The sequence below is a fragment of the Phoca vitulina genome, unplaced genomic scaffold (assembly GCF_004348235.1).
Source record: "Phoca vitulina isolate PV1807 unplaced genomic scaffold, GSC_HSeal_1.0 scaffold1, whole genome shotgun sequence".
Taxonomy (NCBI): Eukaryota; Metazoa; Chordata; class Mammalia; order Carnivora; family Phocidae; genus Phoca; species Phoca vitulina.
This window is the reverse complement of record NW_022589704.1, coordinates 39,015,583-39,035,272: the sequence shown is the minus strand read 5'-3', so window position 1 is coordinate 39,035,272 and position 19,690 is coordinate 39,015,583. Positions and strand designations below refer to the sequence as shown.

The 19,690-nt window shown below is 39.0% G+C and overlaps 1 protein-coding gene across 2 annotated transcripts in view; it reads left to right on the top strand.

Moving 5' to 3' along the window:
* Window positions 1–19,690, top strand: part of SLC39A10 (solute carrier family 39 member 10) — a 131,648-nt gene that overhangs the window by 16,631 nt on the left and 95,327 nt on the right. The window contains exon 2 of one of the 2 annotated variants that reach the window (XM_032405821.1): window positions 8,241–8,343. The exons of the other annotated variant lie outside the window; for it this stretch is intronic. The gene's annotated coding sequence lies outside the window, so the exon portion shown is untranslated. The remainder of the gene's footprint in view (window positions 1–8,240; window positions 8,344–19,690) is intronic. 2 annotated transcript variants of the gene reach the window in all.

Below are 19,690 nucleotides of genomic sequence, written 5' to 3'. Positions count from 1 at the left end.
TTTCACTTTAAAATTTTTCTTTGCTTTTCCCATTTTATATTCTTTGGTAATTGTATAACTTCAATTTTAAAAGTGAATATGCTCATGTTTTCAAATACTCTTTTCAGAAGAAGTGATAGGATTTGATGAATTTCCTTAGCATGTAAGAAACTGACTTAGCGACATGTTTTTTAAAAAATCTTCCTTGGATTACACTGGATTTTGTCATGTCATTCCTTCTATTTTTTAGCTTTATTTTTTTTTCAGCTTTATTGAGGCATAATCTACATACAATAAAATTTAATAATTTTACGTGTTCATTTTGACAAATGTATAATGAAATGCCCTGTAACCACTACCAAAATCAATATACACAACACTTCCATCACCCAGGACTTCCTTCCTGCTGCTCTGCTGTTAATCCTCTCCTTCCCCCTAATGCCTCAGCCCCTGAAAGGCCCACTCATCTTTTGTCACTACAGTCTGCCTTTTTAGAATTTCATATGAATGGAGTCATGTTGTGTGCATTCTTTTGTCTTTGACTTCTTTCACTCAGCAAAATGCTTTTGAGATTTGTCCATGGCCAGTGGCTTGTTTCTTTTCCTTGTCACATGTATCTGTAGTTTATTCCTTTATTGGAAATAGTTTTCCATTGCATTAATCTACCACAAGTTGTTTATCAGCTTACTAGTTGATGGACATTTGGATTGTTTTCATTTGTTGGTTATTACAAATAAGCTTCTACGAACATCTCATACAAGTCTTTGTGTGAATATAAGTTTTTGTTTTCTTTGGGTAGATACCAAGGAGAGGGATTGCTGGATTATATGGTAAATATTTGTTTAAATTTTTTTTTAATAAAGATTTTATTCACTTATTTGACAGAGAGCACAAGCAGGGGGAGTGGCAGAGGGAGAGGGAGAAGTGGGCTCCCCTCTGAGCAGGGACCCTGATGTGGGGCTCAGTCCCAGGAACCTGAGATCATGACCTGAGCCGAAGGCAGACACTTAACTGACTGAGCCACCTAGGAGCCCCTATGTATGTTTAATTTTTTTAAGGAACTGCAAATTTTTCAACGTGGCTTGACCACTTTGCATTCCCACTAGCAGTTTATAAGGGTTTTGGTTGTTTCACATAATCGCCAAAACTTGATACTGTGTTATCAAAATTTTAAATTTTAGTCCTTCTGGTGGTGATTTATATGACTTTATAATATATTAACCAAATGAATAATGATGTTTACTTTATCTAAAAAGACTGTTGGTTTCATTTTTTCTTTTCTGTTGTCCATTTTCTGATTCACTGATTTCTACTCTTTTTTCTTTTTTCTGTTTTACTTTGGTTTACTTTGATCTTATTCTTAATTCTGTTTTGTTTTCTTTCTTTTTTTTATGGATAACGTAGGCATCGATCCTTAATTCTTAATTTAGTTGCTTAATGTGAAAGCTCTTAGATCGTTGATTTTCTTTATATATTTATTTTTTTAAAGTAATCTCTATGCCCATTGTGGGGCTTGAACTCATGCACTGGAGATTAAGAGTCATATGCTCTAACAACTGAGTCAGTCCTCATTCATTTTAGATCTTTCTTCTAATATAAGCGTTTAGAATTATAAATTTCTCATCAAACTCTATTTTAGCTGCATTACATACATTTTACTACGTTGTGTTTTTATTTTTCTTGATTTCAAAATATTTTCTTTTTACCCTGGGTTATTTGGAAGTATGTTGCTTAATCCAACTATTTGAGAATTTTCTATGTATCTAGAAAACTACTGCTTTCTTGTATCTTTCCCTTTTGGTCATAGACAATTTTATATTTTCAATCCTATTAAATTTATTGAGATTTATTTTAAACCTAAAATCTGATGTATCTTGGAAAGTTCCATGTACAGTGAAAAAAAAATGTGAATTCTGCTGTTTCTGGACCGAGTGCTCTGTATATGTCCATTAGGTCAGGTTAGCTGATGGTACTGATAGTTTGTTTACTACTGCATCCCAAGTGCCTAGAACTGTCAGGTCTCTACAAATATTTGTTGAATGAATGAATGAATACATGACCTATATCATGACTATGATTGCTGTTTTTATCCCCCACTCGGAATTCTACACAGTGGCCTGGCTGAAGAATAATCTCAAAACTAATCAGTGCATCTATCTTCCTAGCATCCAGACAGTCACGTCGGAGCAGTGAGTTGAAAGGTCATCCAGACTGCACAGCTTCCCTTACATCAATTCTAGGTCTATCCCTGCAAGGCTTGCTGGGTACAGTAGTCCTGATTACCTAAACTTCAAGAGATTCTTGATCATTTCTTTGTACATGGAAACTGCCTTTCATTAATGTTCTGAAAGAAAATATCCAGGGGAAAAGAACTTACATATATGTAAGGAGAGTCAGCACAAATTTGATTTCATGGCAGGACAGCTGAGGATGGGTAAGGGAGGGGCCAGAGGGAAGGGCGATCATGGCACTGAAATTTTTATAACTTAAGTACATTCTTCAGTGATTACAATTTTTTTTTAAAGATTTGATTCATTTATTCATGAGAGACAAATTGAGAGAGAGAGAGAGAGAGGCAGAGGGAGAAGCAGGCTCTCCACAGAGCAGGGAGCCTCATGCAGGACTCCATCCCAGCACCCTGGGATCATGACCCTAGCTGAAGACAGACACTTAACCAACTGAGCCACCCAGGCACCCACTAACTACAATTTTTTAATCTACTTTCTCTTTACAAAGAGTTTGTTTCTTTGCATGAATCTTTTAAAAGAGATGTCAGTCATGTTTGTGGCCCAGGTATAAAAATGGCAGCACTTGCAATCAAGATTATCAGTCTTTTTAGAATAGCCTCACAGTTCCCCCCACCAAAAGTTATCTTTCATGTTTATTTCTTTTCAAGATTCAGGCAAATAAACATTAATTTTATTTTGAGACTTTTACAACACTCCTTGAAATTACTATGGATATACTGCATGCCAGAAAACCAGGATTTCTGGATTGGGTTTGTAACAATTTTGTTAACTGTGAAACCTATTAACTAGAGTTATAATTTGTATCTTCTCCAAAAGTGGTGAGAGAATTATATTTTCCTAAATTAATGCATCTAAGCCCACGTAAAATTTGTGCACTATTAATGTCCAGCTCTGCTTCCTGTCATTTCAGTTCCTTTTCTTCTTTCTCTTTAACTCTCTCTAAGGAAACCTTGATGGAAATCAAGTATGGCCAGTTTTGTTAGTTCCTGCCTCAAGTATAAGTGCTATCTTTAAAATCAGAATTCTGCTTGTTAGTCTGAAGTGCTGCTAATTAGGCCAAAACATGTCTTAGCCTGAGAATTTCTCTGCATAATTTTAAGTTTTAATATGTAAGAAAGCTAGCCAAAAGAATATTATATGTGGATTTTTTGGGTTAAACCTATTGAAACCAATTTAACACAGTTCACTATAAAAACTTCCCTCTACCCTCTGAAATATTTTAATTAGATACCGCTCTGAGTATGCAAACATTAACTTGACATATTCTTGTTTTTAGCTCATGGGCTCCTACATTTTCCCTTTGACTATTTTTTTCTCATAATCCTCCCACAAAGGGATTCTTTGTGGCTTATTTTTAGATAATCAGGAAGAATGATTCTGCTCTGGTATGAAGGAGAATCATTCTGAATCCAGCAAGAACTGCTTAAATTTGAGAGCCTGAGAAGGAGGCCATTATCACAGCTTTGGGGCCCAGCACTGCCCTGTGGGAGCAGTTACTAGAAGAAGTGGCTTGTGTGAGGCCTCAGGCGGCTGGGGGCGGGGGAGGGAAGGGGCTGAGCTACTGCTCCCCTGGTGCTGAGGGAGAGGGAGAGGGAGAATCTCTGGCAGACTCCCCACTGAGCACGGAGCCCCATGCGGGACTGGACCTCACCACCCTGAGATCCATCTCACCACCCTGAGATTGTGACCTGAGCCGAAATCAAGACTCACACTTTAACTGACTGAGCCACCCAGGTGCCCCCAAACCATGATCCTTCTGATGCCAAGAGGAGGAAATGCACATTTCCCCTGAAAAGTGGTTATAAGTCATGGTGCAGGTCTATAGCGATGAGTCCTCTATGTCACCTGTCCTTCGGGATTAAGTTGGGCTGTTCCTGGATGGCACCTTGAGTCCCTGGCGCCAGCCTACTTTTGAAAAACCTTTCACTGACTTCTCCCAGTGTGCTCTTATTTTGAGGCTGCATAGGGCCATCAGCTGGTTGTGTAGAGTAGAAAAGGCACCCCTTCCTCAGGCAGGGGCCTGCAGCCCCTGTGCCAGGACTCTGCTGGCCCCATGTCCATGCAGTAACAGCCCGCACCAGTCCGTCTGTGCTTGCCTGGCTGCTCCATCCTTGACCATGCCCCTGGGATCACTCTTGGCAGGAAATAGCCTCTCCTGAACGTCTCTTGAGATCACTTCCGGATTGTGATAGCTAGAACTACTGGGGAGTTACAAGACACACAAGGCTGGCAATTGTCACAAGGACTGCAGAGAAAGGCCGTAAGGGGTGGACAGACACCATGTCTGCTGTTTCTTATCTTTGGTCTCTTAGCTTAAATGTCCCTTCCTCAGAGAGGGCTTCCTTTGTCACCCCTTGCAGAGTGGAGTCCCATTTTTTTCTTCTTACAAGTGACAGGTATCGTATTTGTGTGTTTATTTTATTTCTTACCTATCTTTCCAACTCCCTTTGTGAGGTGTTCACCAGTACACCCCCCTCACATAGCTACGACTTGACACTGAGTTGGCACTTGATAAACATTTGAAGGAAGGAATGTCTTTCGCAACCTCTGAGAGTGGCAAGGATGAGAGGTATGAAGGCCATCCAAAATAACCAGAAGACAGGGTGGACAGCAGCCTTGATCAGAGGGACAGTCGATCTGATATCCCACACTGCGGGGGCTTTCCTTCACTTTGGCCTTTTTATAGATAAGAGAGGCCGGGCAATTGATGTTTTTGATGTTTCATTGTTTGTTTTTAGCTAACATTCACTGAGAATGCCAGGCACCGTGCTAAGTGTTTTGTTTACACACATTATGTCATCAGCCTGTACAACGAGTATTCTATGAAGTCGGTGTAATTATTATTCCATTTCACAAGAAAGCTGAGATTACGTAGGAGGCTGATGGTATTAGTTATGTAACATAATCCATGACAAAGTCAGGACTTGAACTCAGGTCTATTTGACCCCAACTATCCAACTCTTAAACATTATTTTTTTTCCCCATTCTTAACATTATTAAACATGCCTTTATCTTGAACACAGTGAGGTGGAAAGAGGTGCAATTACAAACTCCCCTAGCCTCGGTCTCCTGGCGCAATCTTCATTTGGTCTTTCCAGACAGTGGAGGATTTCCAATTCTGCCTGTGTCCTAATCTAGTAAATCACAGTCTCCATATTCCATTATCTCATTTTGCTTCCTTGGGGCTCACTCGCCACTATGTGGGCAGACAGCTATCTACCACGTGGTTTCCACATCCCTGACTAGACACAGGCTGTTTCTCACCCTCAGCAAGGGAGGAGGAGTCTGGTCATTTAGCTCAACAGCAAGAATGCTCAGTCTCTGGTGGGATTTTTTTCCCCCAAAGTTTTAATAATGCCTTAAGTGGTGCCTGGGTGGCTCAGTTGGTTAAGCATCTGCCTTCAGCTCAGGTCATGATCTCAGGGTCCTGGGATTGAGCCCCACATTGGGCTCCCTGCTCAGCAGGGAGCCTGCTTCTCCCTCTCCCTCTGCCCCTCCCCCACACTCATGCCCTCTCTCTCAAATAAATAAATAAAATCTTAAAAAAAAAAATGATGCCTTAAAATGGCAATCTTCTGAGCCTTTTTTCAGTTGTTTTTTTTTTTTTTTTTAAGATTTTATTTATTTGAGAGAGAGAGCACAGGTTGGGGGGGTGGGCAGAGGGAGAGGGAGAAGTAGACTCCCCACCTGAGCAAGGAGCCTGACACAGGGCTTGATCCCAGGACCCTGATATCATGACCTGAGCAGAAGGAAGACAGTTAACCCACTGAACCACCCAGGCATCCTGCCTTTTTCAGGTATGAGACTGTTGTCATTGGTGTCCCAGAGCCCTGGCAGCTTGGGAATATCAGCCACTCCCAGAAAAAAAGCATAGGCACCTGCTCCTTGAACCTAATATCAGAAATGTTTTAAAAACTGTTTATTAAATTTTCTCACTCCAGATGGGATCAAAAATTTTTTCATAACCAATTTTATAATATCTATGCTACAGATTTACTTGCTGGGTAGAACATTATGGTATTTATTTAAGATATATGTGGTATTTCAATACATGCAAACTGCATTATAACTTAAAATTCTTTATTTAAACATATGCATTCAAAGCCTGGGCAAAAGGGAAGAAATAAAGATGCATAAGTTGATTCCAAGAGGTTAAAAATCTAATTGTAATTATTTATAGCAAGACACAGATAAAATGGGATATCTTGGTCTTCTTTTTAAATCCTAATATCCCTTCCTAAACCAATCTAACACAGCAACCTCCTACCAACAAGACATGTGCTTTCATTTCCTTGCCCTTGCTGCTGATAGTTTGGTAGCTCACACCTTGCAAATGCGAGAACAGAGTAGGATACAGATAAATGCTGCTCAGTTATTAGTTCCTCTCCTCTGTCTCTCCCTTCCCTGACCCAGCTCAATTTTGCAGATGAAAAAAAAAATTGACACAAGTTAATCTGTGGCTTTTCCAGATCTAAATGTGGGGTAACATAGAGACCTACAATCCAGGGATTGTCCAAATATTTTATGATCCTGTACACTGTGTAGATGTGGCTGAAGACAAGTTCAAGTTTAAGCTGCATTTTATTTTGTGAACTTGTGAAAGTTGCACAAAATACATTAATATATTTTAATTATCCTTGATTATTATCCATGCTAGGTGGAAAGTATTTAAAATCACAAAAACATTTCTGCCTGCATCTTGGGGCTTATACCACCAAACATTAAGAATGGTTCATCATGAGCTCTTCCAGGAAAAAAAAAAAAAGTATTGAAATGTTTAATGCTGCAATTTAAAAGTCCACCATGTTACTTTTATTTATGTTGTTTTTGGTCACTATACCTTAATAGTGTGCAGTAAAGATGAAGGTGTCCATTGAGACAAGGTTCTTCTACATGCTAGAAATAGGGAGTCTCAGCAAGGCCAAACCATTTATTTCAATCCAGCAAACATTTACCAAAAGCCTAGGACCAGGCTAGGTGCTATAGGCAGAGAGTACAAAAAGTAGCAGAATCCTAATGGGGAGATGAGACAATACAGCAATGGCAGTATTATAGAGTAGGGCAATTATTAAATGAGATTTGTAGCTGGGGGAGTGGGAAATACTTGAGAAATTGGTGACAGGAGGTGGTATATGGTATCATTTCAACTAAGAATTACCCTAGACCGTGACCTCTTCCAAGGTGACACATAGAGCTGGATCAAGCTTCACTGGTTTCTGTTTTGGCCTTACTTCTCTCCCACTCACACCTTTCTCTTCCATCCCCCTTCCCTTGCCCAAAGAAGAAAGAAACGGAAGGAAAATAATTTTCTTTCTGTTCAAATGCAAACTGTATTGTTTTGTCTGGGGCGGGTATGGTAGAGAAATATACTCATAGGATGAGGCATAATGCACACTGTGAGAAAGTGATACAAAACTTTGCAGATTTTAAAGGGATAACTCAGAGGAATGGAAACACTAGAGGGGGGAGCATATGAAGAAGAGGAAAAGACAGGATGTGTGTGTTGCCAGTGTATATGGTGTTATGGAAGGATCGGTCCAAAAGACCTTGTTTTATTTATTTAATCAAGTAATCACACTCTCTACTCGACACTTTTGGATGGCAGGAGCAGAAATAAAGGTATTCATGAAGTCAGACTTGCAATTGCCAGGAATTAGTAAAGAATGCCAGCTTAATCTCTGCTACCTGTGTAAGTCCTAAGGGAAAGATGAGCTCATGAATGTGTATATAGATCATCACAAGGCTGAATTAAAATACATTAAATATGGAAGTCAGATATAACGCCCTGAGGGTTATGCAACATGAAAAGAAGAGTTGAAGAACAACCTGAAGCTTTAAAAGGGGGAAACCTAAGATCCTCACTGGCTGGGGAAAACAGTTACTACTCACCCATCAAGGAAAACACCTTATATAAAGCTTGGGATTTGAAAACCCTAGCACTCCAACTGATCTAAATGAATGTAAATTTAGGAGGAGGGACTTGTTTTATCCTTGCATTTGTGGTCTCCACAGCCTCTGGACGGACCTGACAGGCTTCTATAATTTCCCTGAACTGGATTAAGCTGAAATAAAGAGGGAAGGAGTCCAAATCATCTATTGAAATCTTCTTTAAAGGGTAAGTTTCATTTATTTACCATTTCTTAAAAATGGTATAGTTACTTAGCAAAGTATATGCTATTGGCTAAACAGCTGGACGTTTATTTTAAGATTTCACTTCTGGGTAACAGTGTCTTCAGGAGTACAGGGACCATCAGTACCATGAGTGACAGCTATGCTCCCCTCCCCCCACCCCACACCAGGAAGTCTCACATTCAGGGAAGATGCCATGCAACAAACCTTTGGTGTATTCATGAATTGGCATCACCAGGGAACTTCATGGGGACCAAAAGTAAAAACAAAAGACTTTAAAATAGAATGAAGTAGATACCAGTAAAAAGGAAGAAATATGTAAATTCATACAAAGGAATAAAAAATGTGAATTAAAATCAAAAGAACGCTGAGATTATGGAAAGCATTAAAGGCAAAGAAGCGGGTATAGGAAGATTTATTTGCAAAGACATTACCTTAAGGACCATAATGTGGACAAGGGATTTTATGCAGGGATGAGTTGGAGATTATTCTCAAAAATAACCCAAAATGATGGAAACGAGGTATTTGGCTAAAAAAAAAAAAAAAAAAAAGGAGCCAGTGTAGACATTTCTTTTGCAGGTAATGACTACTCAAAAAGACGATGTGCAGAACCACGAAAGTAAACAGTAAACATATTGGAATAATGAAGAAAACATTTACGGTGCATAGGTATACATCATTAAAATTTCAGGAATGTCCATTTACTGTAATAAGTAACATGAACAAAATAAGGGAGACAAATCTAGAAAGAAAGAAATAACTTTTCTATTTTTTTTCTTACAATCTCAGAAATGGACCCAACCAGACATGCTGAGAGTTAAGGGAGATTAACTGATTATTTATGGGTGTGTTTTGGCTCACAAGTAAACTCATCCTAGAGAATTCTGAAGCAGAAATAAAAGCAATCACAAACCCGAAAACCTGAATAATTCTACCTAAAAGCCAAGTGGACCTCCATTACTGAAAGAAGTCCTTTTATTCTATGAAAAAAACTTTAAATTCTGAAGTACTCAACATCCGGCCAACTGAGTTACTAGTAAAAAGCTAATAACAAAGCACCCCACCTTGGAATTCTGCATGTCTTTAACTGCAAAGAATCATTAACAATGCAGCAACTAAAGATAGAGTATAGTTCTTTCAGAAACAAATTCTGACTTAATTTAAAAGTAAATAAACTAATTTTAGGAAAAAAAAAAAGAACTAAGAATTTAAAATCTTGTTCTCTGCTTTTCTTCCACATAGAGAAACTAACATGAAAAGGGAGAAGAAAAGCCTGGTAAAGAAAAAGTGTTCAGTCAGTTTTTGGATTCTTTGGTATAAAGAACTGGTTATCAGAGTGTAATTCTACCAACAGTTGGATTTCAGTCTGCTCCTTTAGGTTACGTGTTATGTAAGGAAAACAGCTTGTATTCGTATGTTCTTTAAGTGATTTCATGTTTAGGGTCAGTTGTACCATAAAAGTTTTTCTGCTTGCTTGTTATTCCTGGAATAATAGAAATATTAGCCAATGTGCCTTTAAAGGTTAAAAGATCTGTAAATGTAATTCAGTACCCAAGTTTTAAATTTTTTTGGTTATGTTATTATTTGGCATTATCAGCCATCTTTTTCACGGACCTCACTTTTTATTTAGACGAGTAAATTTTATTTTTTCTGCAGGTATTTGAATCCATTAATGACAATGTAGATGCTTACACATGCTTTGGAAAAGTATGTGATATGTATGTGAATTAAAAAATCAATATTTTTCTCATGTGCACCTATTTGGAAGTATGCATCTAACACACTGAGGTCCTGTTCTATGCCAACAAAAAGATAAACAATCAGCCTTTGCCTCAGGGAGATTACCATCTATTTTAGTTGATTTAATTTACCCTATCTGTTTTTTTCATAGGATGAAAGAATAATTAAGCTCTGCATATGTTGAGTAAGCACTTTGCCTGAGTAATAGTGAGATAAAATGATTTTTGAGTCAGATGGACCAGGGCTTGAACCTCGGCACGCTTCGTACTTCTGATCCTTGAAGTCTGTTAAAACAGGAATACTAATTTTTAGCTTACAGAGGTTTCATGAGGTTAAATGTAATAATGTATATAAAATGCCTATCCCATAGATAAGCCCCAAATTTTTAGTAGCCCCACACCCCATATATATTATTTAAATGATATGGTCAGCTTTAGCATTTCTATAATTGTGTCCATTCATTTTTATCTAGTATTATTTTACCATAGTGAAATAATTTAAAATTTAAAATAAGTTCATAAATGCAGTCAGGTTCTACTTGGCAGTACTTTGGGTGGTGGTGAATGAAGCAGTAATTTTGTTGTTAAAAATTCAAGAGACAATATAGGAATGCCAGAGCACGAAGCTCAGGAGCCAAGCCTCAAACCTTCCACACATTCATCACCAGTCACAGCCTCTGCTGTTAGAAATGATCTGCCAGGGCTGAGAAGTGTCCAGAGGGAGGAGAACAGGAAAAATGGCTTCCTGGTGTTTCTAAAAAACTGTGGAGGGGGGAAAAAAAAAAGGCTAAGGAGATAGGGATTTGCCAGGATTCTATAAAAAAGAAGAGCACATAAATGATACCAAGAGACTTTGACTAGAAATAGATATCGGTGTTTCTCAGCCTTCTGCTCCCAATCCACGGGATCCATTTTGTGGTTTTTCACGCAGAGAACAAAAGGCGAATCCAATCACGTGCACACCTTTCATTCCTGGACAGCGCTTCTGCCCTCAGCCCTCCCTCCTTTCCCATTCTGTTTAACTGTGTAGAACAATAAAGTAAACTTGAGACAAAACCTCAGTTCTCTACCTGAAACCCAGAGAGTCAACTCTGTCCACCTGATCACTACTTGCAACAGTCTTCCTCAAAAAACGATCACGGTATTTCCTACAAAGAATGAGGAGACTGAAGGGTCTCCCTAATCAAGAAATTCTAAAATTTAACCGAGTCTCCAAGCCCTACAAGTGATTTGGTGTTTTTCTTATTCTTCAATTCCCCTCTTGTCTCCACATTCCATGCCTAATGAGGGAGGCAAGGTTGAAAGGAAAACAGGTTGGTCATTTTTCCATTTTTTTTTTTTAATACCATCTCATTTTTTTTTTTTTAAAGCTTATTTATTGAAGTAATCTCTACACCCAAGTTGGGGCTCGAACTCATGACCCCAAGATCAAGAGTCACATGTTCCTCTGACTGAGCCTGCCAGGCACCCCTGTGGTTTTAGTTATGACGTGTTCTATTGCATGATTATAACACAATTTATTATTCCTTGTTGATGAATAATTGTTTTCATTGTTTGGCTATTTAAGTAAATCTGCCTTGAGATCCCACTGCGCATTCTTTTTTTAAGATTTTATTTTTAAGTAATCACTACACCCAACACAAGGCTTGAACTTAAAACCCCAAGATGAGTCACATGCTCTACCTACTGAGCCAGCCAGGGGCCCCTCCCATTGTGCATTCTCCATTTTCCAGGCCCCGCTCTGTGGAAATGGTGAATGGAACTGTGGAGAGTGTTTCCAACACCCAGTTAATCTTGCCCTATGTTAGTTTTTCAACTTTGGCACCAGAATTCAAAGGAAGATAAAAATCCTCTATTGCCTAAATTTGAGAGAGAGGGACAGAGACAGACAGACATAAAGGGAGGGTGGGAGGCTGGGAGGAAGGAAGGAAGGAAAACAGGAAGGGAGGAAGAAAATGTATAGGTGTGACCTTTAATTCATAATTCTCATTTTATAGAGGTATCTGATCATCTTAGTTTGCAATAACTAAATAAGTAAGGCTTATATGATTACATGGTTCTTTACTTCACTCTTGGAACTACTCCATGTCCTCTGGAAATATTGAAAGGGCTTTGTCACATCCCTTTAAGAAGTGATAAAATCACAGTGTTGAGTACAAGATTCAGAGCCATCTTCACTAAGAAGTGTACTTGACTTTTGAGTATTTTTCCTAAAAGTTGTTTTTCTTCTTTAAACGTCAAGAAGAACTCACACTTTTTTTTTTTTAAGATTTTATTTACCTATTTGACAGAGAGAGAGCACATGCACAAGCAGGGGGAGGGGCAGAGGGAGAAGAAGACTCCCCGCAGAGCAGGGAGCCTGACGTGGGGCTCGATCCCAGGACCCTGGGATCATGACCTGAGCCAAAGGCAGGCGCTTAACGACTGAGCCACCCAGAATCCCCAAGAATCCAGGCTCTTGAACAAATCCCAGGGAGACTGAGGAAAACAATGAAATGCATCTTTAAGTATTCACTGTTTGGGGCATTGTTTCTCACAGTCTTTATTGCTGACTCGTACCCTTTGATTCCTTATTCTACTTCCCCTAGATTTCTCTACTTCCGTTGTTACTTAACTTGCTTCCTCAAATGTGGAAAACCACCAGACATTCAAGTTTGTTCCTTTAAGCCCTAGGATCTACATTAATAAATTATCTAGACAATGACCTAACCTATCCCCGTTCAAAAATGTTGATATATCCAAGAAACTGGTCAATTAAAATAATCAGTGCAAGGTAGTTAGCAAATTATTTACTCAACAGTTTATTACAGAGATTTTAATTTCTATCATTAAGATTAAGAATCGTTTTTTAGGATGGGGAGCCTAGATGGCTCAGTGGATTAAGCGTCAGACTCTTGATTTCATCTCAGGTCATGATCTCAGGGTCATGAGACTGAGCCCCACGTGGTGCTCCAAACTGGGCATGGAACCTGCTTCAGATTCTTTCTCTCCCTCTCTCTCTCTGCCTCTCCCCTGCATGCTCATCCCCGCCCCTACCCCCCAAAAAATTGTTTTTTAGGGGCCTGGCTGGCTCAGTCACTGGAGCATGTGACTCTTGATCTTAGGGTCATGAGTTCGAGCCACATGTTGGGTGTAGAGATTACTTAAAATCTTAAAGAAAAAAAAAAAGAATAGTTTTTTATTGTGTGTTTTCTCATTTTGGGAATGTTGGACTATTTTTAATTGTGTTCTTGTTTAGTTATGGGGGAATATGCACATTCTTTACAACATCATCGATTAATATTTGAAATCAGATTATAATCATTTGCAATTAAGCTTCATGATAAATTATATCAACTCTTAGGACTTCTTAAAAGTAGCCACTTGGTATTGTAGAATAAATTGCAAATGATATTAAAATAGTGATACATGGGAGCGCCTGGGTGGCTCAGTCAGTTAAGCATCTGCCTTCTGCTCAGGTCATGATCCCAGGGTCCTGGGATGGAGCCCCACGTCGGGCTCCCTGCTCAGCAGGGAGCCTGCTTCTCCCTCTCCCTCTGCCTTGCCAGTCAGCCTGTTTGTGCTCTCTCTCTCTCTTTCTTTCTCTGTCAAATGAATAAATAAAGTCTTTTAAAAAAGAAAAAAAAGTAGTGACACATGGCTGTGCAAACATGGCAAGCCAAGTTCTGGACAACCCTTTAATCAAAAAGAGTTAATCTAAGAAGAAAATGCAAATGACTACTCAGTTTCCTGTTTTTAACCATCATAGGTAGAAGTTTAAAATATTTGCCTGTAATTTCTTTTCTTTTCTTTTTTTGTCCCCTGTAGCATTTAGGGCTGGGATGAGTGAAGCTTCTATGATGAGTGTTTTACCTCACCACTCACGGGCTGGAAGTAGTTTTATTTAAAGGCAGAATGGAAAGTATATAGGCCAAAGTTGAGAGAGAAAAGATAAATATTTGTGTTGAAGGGCAGTGGCCATAGAAATGCATTAGATAATAAGCATATAAAAGACTTGGCATTTATTACATTGCTTGGAAGGATATTTTGGAGTCTCCTGAGCTTTCTTGAAAACCACATTAGCAGCTCCATCTGGGAAAGAGTTCTCTGCAGTAACCCACATTCCAAGGCCAACTTTCAGGCTTTCCTTAAAAGGTGCTTTGTATTAAGCTGTCAGGAAATAGCCCTTTGTTAGCTCTATGGTTCTGGGCTCAAAAAAGGCTGAAGTGATAAAAATATAAATTGTGGATTCTGTTTAAAAAAAAAAAAAACCCCACTCTAGCTGGAGCTGGTTTTGAATTCCTATGGTAGTATTTAATTTGTTCAAGATTCTTATTCAGCCTTTACAAGTGGCTCAATGTTAGGGAGAAGGAGAAACCTGTTGATACAGCTCCTTTAAGTGCTATGGGTTTCAAAACAACCCTGTAGATAGTGCACATTCCTGTGGTGAGGCGGAGGGTGAGCGGAAAACCCTCCCCATTCATTCAAAGAAGGAGAAAGGGACTGAACTTACCTCCCAACAGGAAGTTAGCACGTCCTGTAAGTGGATTGATTTGTTATATAAATCAAAGTTCTGTTCGCAGGGACCATAAACAATACTTTCTCACCTGGTACCTTCTCTTTCTCCACCCCAGCCTCAAAGCCCCCTAGCTCACTGCTGGGGAAATAGTCCTTTCTTGTTCAGAGATGCCTTTCTTCCTCCTTGATAGTTTTTTTTTTTCTCTCTCTTTTCTTTTTAGCTCAAAAGGAGATTTTTTTTCCCTCCTTTTTGTCATGTCTGTGTGCCTTTTCCTAATACATTACATTGTTTCTCTTTTCCTTTGTTACTATGCTGTTCACATCTTAAAAACAAACCTGAGCTTTGTATCAAAACAAAATAAATGCATACTCTCTAAAATTATAAAGGAATAGTACAGCTGTCCTCAGTGGTTATATTCTTTGAGCATCTAAAATGTTGAAAGTGCTTAGAAATTTCTTTTTAACAAAAGCTATCAAAAAACTTCTTACAGAAACCCATTTTGTGAAGTTTTTGATTTTTGCTTTTATGGGTGGTTTACAAAAATACCTGGTGTGTTTCAGAAATACCTGTGCATGTTTCAGTGCAGTGAAAGTTCAACAAGTTAAAGCTTTAGACTGATTTTTCATTTGCAATTAATTTTGGATATTTATCCAGAGAAGTGATTTTTTTTTTTTAAATAATCTTTCTGCAGAGGTAGATACAAACATGACTCCGTGCAACAACTGAACTTGAAAAAGAATGACATGACAGATAAGGGTTGTGAGAGCATGAGAAAATGGTTGCTGATTTTTTTTTTTTTTTAAGATTTTATTTACTTATTTGACAGAGAGAGACACAGCTAGAGAGAGGACACAAGCAGGGGGAGTGGGAGAAGCAGGCTTCCCGCGGAGCAGGGAGCCCGATGCGGGGCTCAATGCAGGGCTCGATGTGGGGCTTGATCCCAGGACCCTGGGATCATGACCTGAGCTGAAGGCAGATGCTTAATGACTGAGCCACCCAGGGGCCCCTGGTTACTGATATTTTGAAAGCTATGTCCTTCCTAGCATTGCTATTTGAAATTTTCTAACTGTTGTCCAACTCTTTAGCAATGGAGAAAGAGACCTTCTAGTGTGGATCATCACCTGCTCTGAACTTCCCTTCCTCCTCTGTTCTGCCACAATCTCAGAGGTCCTTCCTGTTCAAAGACAATGCTCCGGAGCACTGGCCGTTTCCCACTGGAGCGAGGGGTTGCTCTGACTCATCCACACTTTTATCCTGTGAGATCATTCATTCTAGGAGTAATGACATTAATTTTCCAGGAGGCTGGCTGGTTAGGGATACCACCGAAGGGATGAAGTTAAAGGATTGAAATAGCACCGGTACGCAGCAGGAGCGGGATAAATATTTGTTGGGTAAAAGTCTTCAACTGTTTCCTTTGTACCAATTATACCTCCAACCAGGTCATGAGGGAGCAAGTTCGCTTTTTTGTTTGTATTGCAGTTATAATGCTGACTTGTAAAATATCGAGTGATGGACATTAAGCTTGACTTAATTTATTTAAATAATCATTCCAAGCCCTCCAAACCTTTGTAGCTTTATTTCCAATATACCCTCTAAATTTTGCCTGTGGGAGATGGGAAGGCAGGTCGCTGAGCTGGTGGTTCTCCAGGACCTCTGTATCCCTAAGGAAGAGCAAGGTTGTATGTTGAACTTCGCCGTATGATATTATTGTCAGGGATGCTTTAGCTGCTCAAAAAACATTTTTAAAATAAATACCAGAAATCCACATTAAAAACATGTCTGGTTAGGGGCGCCTGGGTGGCTCAGCTGGTTAAGTGGCTGCCTTCGGCTCAGGTCATGATCCCAGGGTCCTGGGATCGAGCCCCGCATCGGGCTCTCTGCTCAGCGGGCAGCCTGCTTCTCCCTCTCTCTCTGCCTACTTGTTCTCTCTCTCTCTCTGTCAGATAAATAAATAAAAATCTAAAAAAAAAAAAAAAAAAAAAAAACATGTCTGGTTAAAACAACCTAAGCTTTAGACAAACTCCACTAATAAACCATCTCTAGCGAACCGCAAGCCCCCAGTCATTTGGGGTGTTTTAACTGAAGTGTAGTTGACACACAGTGGTACGTTGGTTTCAGGTGTACGACATGGTGGCCTGCCATCTTCTGATTTCAGTGATTTGAGTTGTTGCCTGTACTACAAATGAAAAATGAGACCCCAAGGTGTCTGCATTCCCTCAGGGTAATGAATGCTGATACTACCTAATGAGCGGCCACTCCCTCCGAAGGGGACGAAGTTCTCTAGAGGAGCACTTCTCAAACTTTCCAGTGTATATGAGAATACCAGCGATACTGTCACAGTGCGGTTCTGATTCTGTTAAGTCCAGGGTGGGGACCTAGTATTCTGCATTTTTAGCAAGTCACAGGTGATGAGAATGCATCTGGTCTACAATGTTACCACCTGGGCAGTTTTTTAAAACTACAAATCCTTGGATTTCACCTCTATCTCATCCGCCCTACCCACTTTCCCAATCCCGCTCTAAGTTTCTCATCGAATTGGCCTTGAGTTATGGCTGAGTACGAGGCTTTTTTTAAGCTCCCAAGTGATCCAGCCAAGTTTAAGGACCTCTAGATCTTGTTTTTAGTCAGTTTCTACTTGGAAAGCCATTCACTTATATGTATCAGCCGTCTGGTCCCTGTAGGCCCTAAATGCTCTGCCCTTTTTTGAGGAAATCACGCCAGTCTTTCAAAGACCCTTTTCAAATATTACAGCCTTTTTCAGATATTTAACACATTTTAAAAATTCTTCTAGCACTCACCTTGCTCTGAATCCCATATGACTTTATTTGTAACTCCTAAGGCAATGACCACATTCTGCCTTATAATTATAGGTGTATTTATCTTAACCTCCCTAGTTGATAAACTACCTGAAGGCAGACATTGTCTCACCTCTTTTATCTTTCCTGTGGTTTCCCAACCAGTGCCCCCACACAGTGCCCTGAGAATGCATTTCTTCATTCAACGAGCACTCACAGAGAGCTGTGTGCCAGGCGGGACAGGCTCTGGGGAGGTAAGCCAGATCTGTTCCCTACCGCCTCAAGGATCTTAACAGTCAAATGAGGGAGACCGATATGCACAAATGATTTATAAAAACAAAGGTAAGAGTTCAAGACGAGACAGAATCGAAACTCTTCCAGATTGGAAAGAACATCTTTTTTGAGGAAAGGATTGAGATCTGAAGAATATATAATGAGGTGGGGGTGGGGAACAAGGGTGAAGAGCATTCAAGATAGAGAAAACTGTAGCATTTGCATAATTTTAGAAAGAAATTAAAATCTTTTTCAATCAGAAATCTTCCTACCTCTATCCTTCATCTACTCAGGTCCCCAGAGATGTGCCATCAATTATTAGTTTCTTGTGTATCCTTTGTCTCTTTAAGCATGTTCAAGCAAATGCATACTAAGTACTGAATTTTCACCTCTGAACAATGCTTTTCCCCCCCTTAATAATTTATTGTTTATTTCTTTTCATTTCATTACAGAGATACTTTTTCATAAGGAAAAACTTGTTTTAAAGCTGAACATTATTCTATTATGTAGCTGTATTAACTAGTATGTCCCCAACAGTTGGGTTGCTTACAATATTTTACTATTGCAAACAATGCCACAGTGAATAATTTTGAACATATGAAACATATGACATATGACATTTTTCACATATGAAAGTGTATCTTTAAGATAATTTTCCAGAAGAGAAATTGATGAATCACGAGCATGTGCATTTGTAATTTTGGGAGATATTTTTAGATTGCCTCCTAAAAGTGTTTTGGTTTTTTTTTAAGATTGTATTTATTTATTTGAGAGAGAGAGCATAAGTGGAGGGAGGGGCAGTGGGAAAGGGAGAAGCAGATTCCCCACTGAGCAGAGAGCCCTATGCGGGACTCGAGCCCAGGACCCTGAGATCATGACCTGAGCCAAAGACAGATGCTTTAACCAACTGAGCCACCCAGGCACCCCACCTTCCAAAAGTATTTTATCATTTTACATTCTCACCAGAAATACATGAGAGCCCCTTTCTCTACTGCATCCTCAATAGTGTGTTATCAACTTTTTGGATATTTGTTTAGCTCTACTAGGTACAAATAAAGATACCTTAATGGTTTTAATTTGGATCTTCCTTATTATGAGTGAAATTGAATATCTTTTGATATGTTTAAGAAGCATTTATATTTTTTTCTGTAAACTTCATGTATTTCTTAAGATTTTACTTTTAAGGAATCTCCACACCCCACGTGGGGCTTGAATTTACAATCCCGAGACCAAGAATCACAGGCTTTGCAGACTGAGCTAGCCAGGCACCCCTAAACTTCCTGTTTTCATACTCTTTGTCCAGTTTTATATTGGGTTGTTGGTAACTTTCTAATTGACTTCTAAAAGCTCTTTATATATTAAAGGTTTTATACTTTTTTGATGAGTTACTAATAATTCTCCCAGTCTTTCATATTTGCTTATAGTGTTGTAGAGTTTTTGTTAGTTAGTTGTTTGTTTACTTGCTTGTTTTTAACTTGCAGTTGAGTTTGGTTTTGATAGTATTAAACTTAACAATCTTTTCTATGATTTCAGGATTCTGAGTCATAGTTAAAATGGCCTAACCCACTCCAAGACTATAAATAAAAATCTTCCTTGTTATTCTAGAACATTTACGGCTCTGCTTTTTTACATTTAAGTCTTTGATCTTTCATATACATTTGGCATATAATATAAGGCATTCATCTAATTGTTTTTGTATGCCCATCTGCTATCAAAATATCATTTATTAAATAATTTTTTAAAAAAATAACTGTGAGAGCATTGAGAAAGGGAAGTAAGACTCGAGCCTAAGAGACCAGTCCTAGGGAAATAAAAAGGCAAGGAAATAAAAAGCAAGTGAAGGGTTAGGGAAATGTAAATAGTCAATCTGTGTAGCAACATGGACAGTAAATATATTACATGGACATTGCCATTGTCACCACCCCTTCATGGTGGACTTGGCCAGTCTGACATGATACTTCTTAAAACATTGTTTCATGCAGCTACTTCCTGTTAATCAAAATGGATCCATTTGCCATCCCTGGTGTA